Source organism: Taeniopygia guttata, chromosome 1, assembly GCF_048771995.1.
Source record: "Taeniopygia guttata chromosome 1, bTaeGut7.mat, whole genome shotgun sequence".
NCBI classification, from domain to species: Eukaryota; Metazoa; Chordata; class Aves; order Passeriformes; family Estrildidae; genus Taeniopygia; species Taeniopygia guttata.
In genome coordinates, this window is record NC_133024.1 from 22,087,306 (window position 1) to 22,094,682 (window position 7,377).

Below are 7,377 nucleotides of genomic sequence, written 5' to 3' on the forward strand. Positions count from 1 at the left end.
TGACAGATTTTTAGGCTAGGATATGCTGCAGTAGAAAGAAACAAATAAGTCTGCTTTTCAGTTAAGCCAAACCTGGACTTCAGGAAAAAAAAAAAAAAACAAAAAAACAAAAACCCATAACTGTTTTGGCTTCTCAAAGTATGAGAACTCAGCCATGCTCCTAATTTTCCCTTACTGACAGATGTCCTTCTGTTTCATTCAATTCTGTTCTGTAGATCTGAAATACCATTTCTTGCATCTTGTTTTGACTTTGCTGGGTTCCAAGATCTCACCAGACATATTTTGTACCGAAGCAGCACAGCAGAATGATTTCTCGCATGATGGATTGACTCCCTGCTTGAGAAAATGTGATTCTGATGGAGTACCTGTGGCCCAAACTGATTTGGATCCTTCTCAGTTCCAGAGAAGTGCTGGTGTTGTACCACAGCATGCTTTGTGTCCTCACAGAGAGGCTGAGGTGTAACAGGGAAAAAATACTCAAAAACTTAAATGGCTACTCCCCCCACTAAAGTCTTTCATTTCTGAAACCAAAACACAGTAATTCAAAGGGTTCTGCCTTAAATGAACTTCAAGTGCTCTTTATATTTAAAAAAACAGCCCCCAAACCAACCAAATCCCCAAGTCCCCAAAAGGAAGAGGAGAAGGAAGATGGGACCTCAGAGAGGATTCATAAATCACATTGCCATGGACCTGGTTCCTGCATTCAGCCCACCAGGCAAAGCGCAGCACCATAATGGGACTGATGGGCCACATGTGCAAGCACACAGAAGGCAGCTGACTTGGAGGAGATGTGCTCTCTCTGGCAGATACAGCACATGCTCAGTCCCTGCCATGGCCTCACTCGGTTCCTCCTGCCAAAAAACAAACAAACTGGATCAAACCTGTCATGGTCTGGAAGTCTTCAGCTCTCCCTTTATTTTAATGTGGTGTACGTGGTCTGTTTCCCAGCATTTAATGCTCTGGCATAGTGCTGAAAGCCTGTTAATTCTACACTTCTTGGACTGTGGCTTCCCACCTGGTTGTCCAGGGTGTGCCTGGACCCCAGGCAGCAAGAAATTGGAAGGAGGGGAAGAAAAGGGCCAGGCATTTCTCCAAAGCCAGACCTTGCCAATATTTTCTTTGGGGTCTTCTTGCAGAACTGCCCAGGAAGCCCCAGGAGGGCAGCACCTGAAGTCCAGAACACCACTGCATGACCCCCATGCACTGAAGCAGAAGCAGCCATGGGCTGAGGCAGCATTTGGGCACGGAGAGCCAGTGAGGAGCACTGCGGGCTGTGGGGCTGGGCATGCCCATTCCCACATGGATCCAGAAGCACATCAGGCTGGGTGCCCATGTCCTGGGGCACAGGCTGCTGGGTGCTGCCACCACTTGGCCTGCACACCAATCGCCTACGCAAAAGCATGGTCTGCCCCCAAATCCTCAATCCCAAAGCGTCCTCATTCACATCTAAGCATTTTGAGGCTTCTTTCTCCATTCTCCAAGCAACCAAAAGGTCACAGATGTCAGAAGGTAACACCTCACATGTCATCCAGTTGCCATGTCCTTTATCTGGGAACAAGAGAAGTAGGTGGCAGATTAAATTAAAAGACAGTTTTTTTCTGTGGTTTCCCTCAAAAAATAACTTCCTCTATTGCACTCCTGAAGCCTGAAATGCTTCTGTTGTCAGAAATGGCCTTAGGATGTTCACAAGGGTTTTCCTCGGTGTCCTCTGGTGGACACCCACAATAAGAATATTGGACAGAAGCTAAATCTAGGTCCTAACTGTTCTGCAACAAGCTGCAGAGCATGTGAACTTTTGTTTCCTGTGCACCTTGATACTGACCTGACAGTTTCCCAAGGTTCTGATGAGTTCAGAGTCAGGCCTTGGTCCCTTTGCCTTTGGCCCCCCAGAGGCACAGAAACAGGCAAGTTTTGCCTGATGCAATTTGGACATGCCAGAATGGGATATGATATTTTTCTTTTTTTTCTTCTTTTCTTTATTTGTCCTTATTTCAGGAGGAAGGAATCACTCTCATTGGGACTGTTTTGTCCTTTGTATAAGGAAAGGGAAAGACAAATAGGGAATTCCAATGGGTTTTGGGGCAGTCAACACCTGGGTGGTTCATTGTGCTTAAAATGGTCTCCAAAAATAACTAGGAGCACAAAAGGGGGAAAATTAATAAGGATAATTAACTGGTTTCCATCTCCAAGTGCTTCGGAGACATGAGCTAATCAGTCTGTAGGCGCATCCAAGCACACAATGTCTGTAATTAGTTTGCTCTTCTACTTCCTCACCCATTCCCCCATAAGATTGCCCACAAAGATTCCTATCAGACAGAACAGGTCTCTTTCTGCCCTTTCTGCAGAGGCCCAACAGTCTTGCCTTCTCTTCTCAAAGTACACTGTCTCTCTGTCAGTCTGTCTGCTTCCCTCCCCTGCTGGCCATGATCAAATTTCACTAAATGAATCACAGTCTAGTGGAAACTCCCTCCCAGCTTTGCCAAGAATTGCAAAGTTGATGAAAATGGGACTCGAAGCCAAAGGCATTTTAGCACAGTGTCTTACCAGATCCAACCAACTGGGTTCCCATTGCTCCTGGTTGTCCTGTTTCTGCTTTCAGCTTGGCACCTTTCCACCTGGAGCATCTTTCCCAGGATTATCATGATCATTACTTGATGCTGTGACACACCTCCAGGGCCCTCCTGGCAGCTGCAGGCTTCCTTCTACCCCAGTGTTCCCTGATTTTGGGGTTTTATTTCTTCAATGAAGAGGACTTGTTGAGACCAAGTGCCCATCTATCCAGATCACCAGTGTGGGTTTAAACATCTCTGTTCCCAGTTATCTGGTGCAGTTCTGCCCCTGAACCTTCCTTCCCTCTCTGACAGTTTCATGGCTCTGCTGGTTCTTCATGCTCGACCTTCATGGTCTAGCAGAGCAGGTACCCCCTGACTGACAACCACAAGTCCTCTCCCAGGTGGGACCTGGATTATTTGTGGAACCCAAGGCAATGTAACTTCACTTTTCTCCACTGGTAGAATGAGTGTAATAAACTCTATTTGGGTAAGACATTAGATTCAATGCTGGAGAGGTATCTCAAAATAGAGAGGAACCACTCCCAGTTCTCCTGGGGCTCTCCAGCACACAGAAAGGAGGTTTCTTCATGCCACTCTTAAGCTAACTCCCAAGGACTTAGCAACAACCTAATTCTCGGCCTGAGCTGAAATGCTGAAGCAAAGTCTCTTTGTGTTGGTGTCATCTACATGTCCAGAAACAGACCTGTCCTCAGGCAGTTAAGCCTGGTGAGACATTGAGGAATAGTCCCTAGACATTTACGTGTTGATAGGATGTTTTCCATCCCTGAGGCTCTGCAGAGACGTCCCAGGGCTCCAAGCAGGACAGCATGCACATTTCCCTTTGGGGCTCTCAGAGAGGCTGCAGCCCTATCTGGCTGCTAGCACAGCCTTCCTAGCCCACAGTGTGGCTGTTCAAGGCTGTACAGGAGCAAGAACATGTTGTATACACCATCTCCTTATTCTCCAGCCTTCACATCTCCTTCTTGCCTTTTCTCTTCTGTCCCTTGCTTTTTCCATTTGTGGTACCTACTATTCTATTTCCTCTCCAAATATCTTTCTTTTCTTAGCCTGTCTGCTATCACCTCCCCACCCCCCTTCCCTCTTGTTTTCTCTCCTCTCCACCTCTGATCCACATCCAATCACCCCAGCTGGCTCCTCTTCTCCTGGGACCCACCAGGGACGTGAGACAGATGCTCTGGATCAACAGAAAGCCACAGCTCAGCCTCAGCCCCCAGCTGGCTCCCAGCTCTCTCGTCCCAGCTTCTCATCAGGAGAGCTCAAGCCCTGACCTGGCTGGGAAGTGATAAAGCCCAGGTGTGCCTTGCTGCCCTTCAGCCTTCCTGCAGGAGCAGGGAGCAGTACCCCAGCACAGGCATGGGCCCTCTGACAGGAGAAGGCAGCATGCCCCTGCTGCCCCCATCCCACACACCACCACCTAGCCTCGGGGGACAACCACAAGCCCTTATCAGTATTCGGCTCCTTGCTGTGAGGAGGAGGGATGGTTTTCCTTCCTGCATCTTCCTGCTCTTCCTCTAGCCCTCTGCTCTCTCCTTCCCTCTCATCCATTTCCTTTGACATTGATCCCAGGCCCTCTGCCAAGTCTCAGATCCATTAGCGAGGTGCCTTGCTGACTGAAGCACAAATCAAGACGGATCCGGGTGCAATTAGCAGCTTCTAGCACCTCATCTGGAAGGCATTAGCTTGGTGTTTGGGGGAGGGGGTTATGGGTTGGGAGGAGAAGAGGGAATGGATATAGATGCCAAACAGAGTAAATAAGCTATTTCTACCACTCCTAAGAGCAACCATCAAGCATCTGACAGCAATGCATGAGCACGTGCAATAACCATCTGTGGGGGACACAGTTACTGTACCAGGCTGGTGTGACCCATAGGCCATCCCTCCTGGAGGATGTGGTTATCATGTCCACGAAGGTACTGAGATGGCATGAAGGTAGGTATGCACTTAGCCACAGCTTGTTGGTGATATCCCTCCTGGTTTTCCCTCACAGACAAAGGCTTGTGGTTATGGTGTCTATAAGTGGACTTGGTCTACTTTGCCTTCCATCTGGCTCCCAGTGCATTAAAATCCCTGATAACATGATGATGTTGTGTCTGTCTTCTGTGTGAAGAGCCAAGATAGATTACCAGGTATTAGTTATTATGGCATATTTGTGTGGTAGACACAGTCCCCAGATAGAATAGTTCTCATCAAAACTAGGATTCTGTACAGAATATATTGGCCTCAGTTTTTTTTCACCCAGCATTGCAGATACCTTTTAGGTAAACCTTGGCATTGTTTTCTGCAGAGACCTAAGCCATCCCCTGCTGACTTGCCAGCTTGCTTCAGGTTACAGCCTGGGTGCATGGAGGCTGTGATTCTTGGGCAATCTCAGTCCCAAACAACAGGAGAGAATAAACATACTCAGAGTGCAGCCTTTGTGCTCTCAGGAAGGTTCTGCTCATTCACAGGCACAACGATGCTGTCACACAACATGTCTCTGAGGGATTCCAATATTACTGACCATTAGAAAAGGTGACTGTCAGAACGAGAGAACCAAAGCCAGCCTGTTCATTAGCTTTGCTTTTCCTTTCTGATAGAGCGCAGCTTTGGGGAGAAGGCAGGGTGGCAGTGGGGGACCTGGGGGCTGTCCTGGGTCCTTCTGTGGTGACCAAGCAGTCTGCTGGGACACAGGGCTGCTGGCAGCAGGTGGCTGGCATGGCTCTGAAACAGTGTGTGTTGAACTGGGAGCATTCTGGGGAAAAACCAAACACTGATCCCAGTCACGTCTTGCAGGAGAGCCCACCAGCCAGCAGAGCAAGGGGGCTGGCTTTTATTTATTCATCTGTGTATGATCCCCATGCCCATGTCCCAGGTCCCCCTTGCCACAGCATGCACAGGCCATTCTACTGCTTGGGGCCACCTGCTGATGGCCAGGGGCTGGGGAAGCCAAGGCTTCCTCTGAGCCAGTGATCTCATGTTATTTCTGTGCAGGCAGCAGCTGGAAGTAGCTGGAAACATCTCTAACAATAATTTTCCCTGCACCGGCTGGTGCCAGATGATGGTCTGTGAGGCTCTGCTGGTTAATGAGCTCACACAAAGTGAGCTGCACCTGGGCTCCAGGGCCAGCCATATTCTGAAGATTTCCAGCCCTGAAACTGTGGTGACATAGGTGTCAGAGTGCCTTGTTGAGGGGTGATGAAACTTGTTGGCTCAAAGAGTTGGGCACATGTTGTTACATTCTCTGTTCTCTGCTGGTTACCTTGGTAGGTATAAGGTAAAGGTGGTGTTGGTTTATCCTGTCAAGAGAATGGAGACTAGGAATGGATGATGCTGGGTGAGGTTAGAAGGACAGTGGCTGGAAGGACCCTGTGAGTGTTCTCTCTGGTTTTTGTACAAAGAGGCAAAATTGCAAGGCACGAGAGAAAGCCTGCACCTCCTCCCGCCCCATCTATGCCTCTTGCTTGCAAGCTGTGGCCAAAGTCAGGGATGGTAGAAACATGGCATTCACCCTTTCAGCATCCTTGTTCACTGACCCAATGTGACAAGAAGTCAGCCCAGTGGTACTCAGTGTTTCCAAAGAGCAGATGCACAGTGCTTGGAGGATAGCGTACAAGAGCATGTGGGAGCCTCCTCTGGGCAGCAAACACCAACTAGATGGGAGAGAGGCAGAAAGGGGGAGCAGATGTGCAATAAAGGGTGTGAGTGCCAAGGTGTCGGGAAGTGCACCCGTGCTGTGCCCTGGGGGTGCCACATGAGCAAGTGTCTGCTCTCCCTCTGGCTGTGAGTGACTGTGCCTTGCCTCCATCCTCGGAGGCAGAGGAGGACACCGTGCACGCTCTGCCGGAGGCTGCCTGCACGCACTCTCTTGTTTTCCTGGCTGAGGCAGAGGGAGAAGGCCTGGTTTAGGTTAAGCCTCAGTCACACAAAGATGCCTTTCCTATTACTCTTTTGTTTTTCCTTCTAAGCAATGTTCCCATTTAACTCTTCCAACTCTCCCCTATTAGTGCAGCCTGTCCTGCCTGAGGGCTGGCCCAGGTCAGAGATAATTCAGGAAAGAAGAGGAATTGTTGGGCTGTGGGGCTGGAAAATCCTCAGCCCTGAGAAGAAGCTTTAGGAACCTCGGCATGTAAGAAGGACAATATTGTTGAGAAGATCTAATAGGCCAGGATGAAGATACTCCAGTGGTGTAGTGCTGAGCATGGTAGAAATACCTGAAGAGTCAGTCATGGCATTACCATGACTGAATTTGGCACCAAACTTCCAATCCACAGAGGGAGAGTGGGGGAGGCGGAAAAGAAAACATGCAGAGACCTTTTCAAAACTCAAGACCACAAGAAAAAGCTTCCTATAAACAAATCAAATGGAAATATTTTTTTAGTTCTATAAACATTTCCCCTTGAAGCGTTCAACCCAAATATTGCATCACTGTGCTAAGAGATAAACAAATCTTTCAGTGAAAGAGATGCACACCAACAATAGACTGGCCTCTTTGCCTTGTCCAAGCTGTGAAAAGTGCAAAAAACAAACAAACAGGGCCAAGAGTGACAATCAGAAGAGAGATGTCTGAGGAGTACTTGTTTGAATATTCAAGGGAGAGAAGAATCACACACCCCACCCCCCAAATCCCACTGAGCTACAATAAGGAAATTCATCACCTTCAGGGACCTTAGAAAATCACAGCTCTGGCAGGTCAAGGACACCAGCCAAACTTGTCTTTCAAAAACAAGGTAGCTTCTGATTTTCCCCAAATATATTATTTTTTAAAATACATTCTTTGACACTAATATGTCATAAGTAAAGATGTATTGTTTTTTGCAGGGATTAT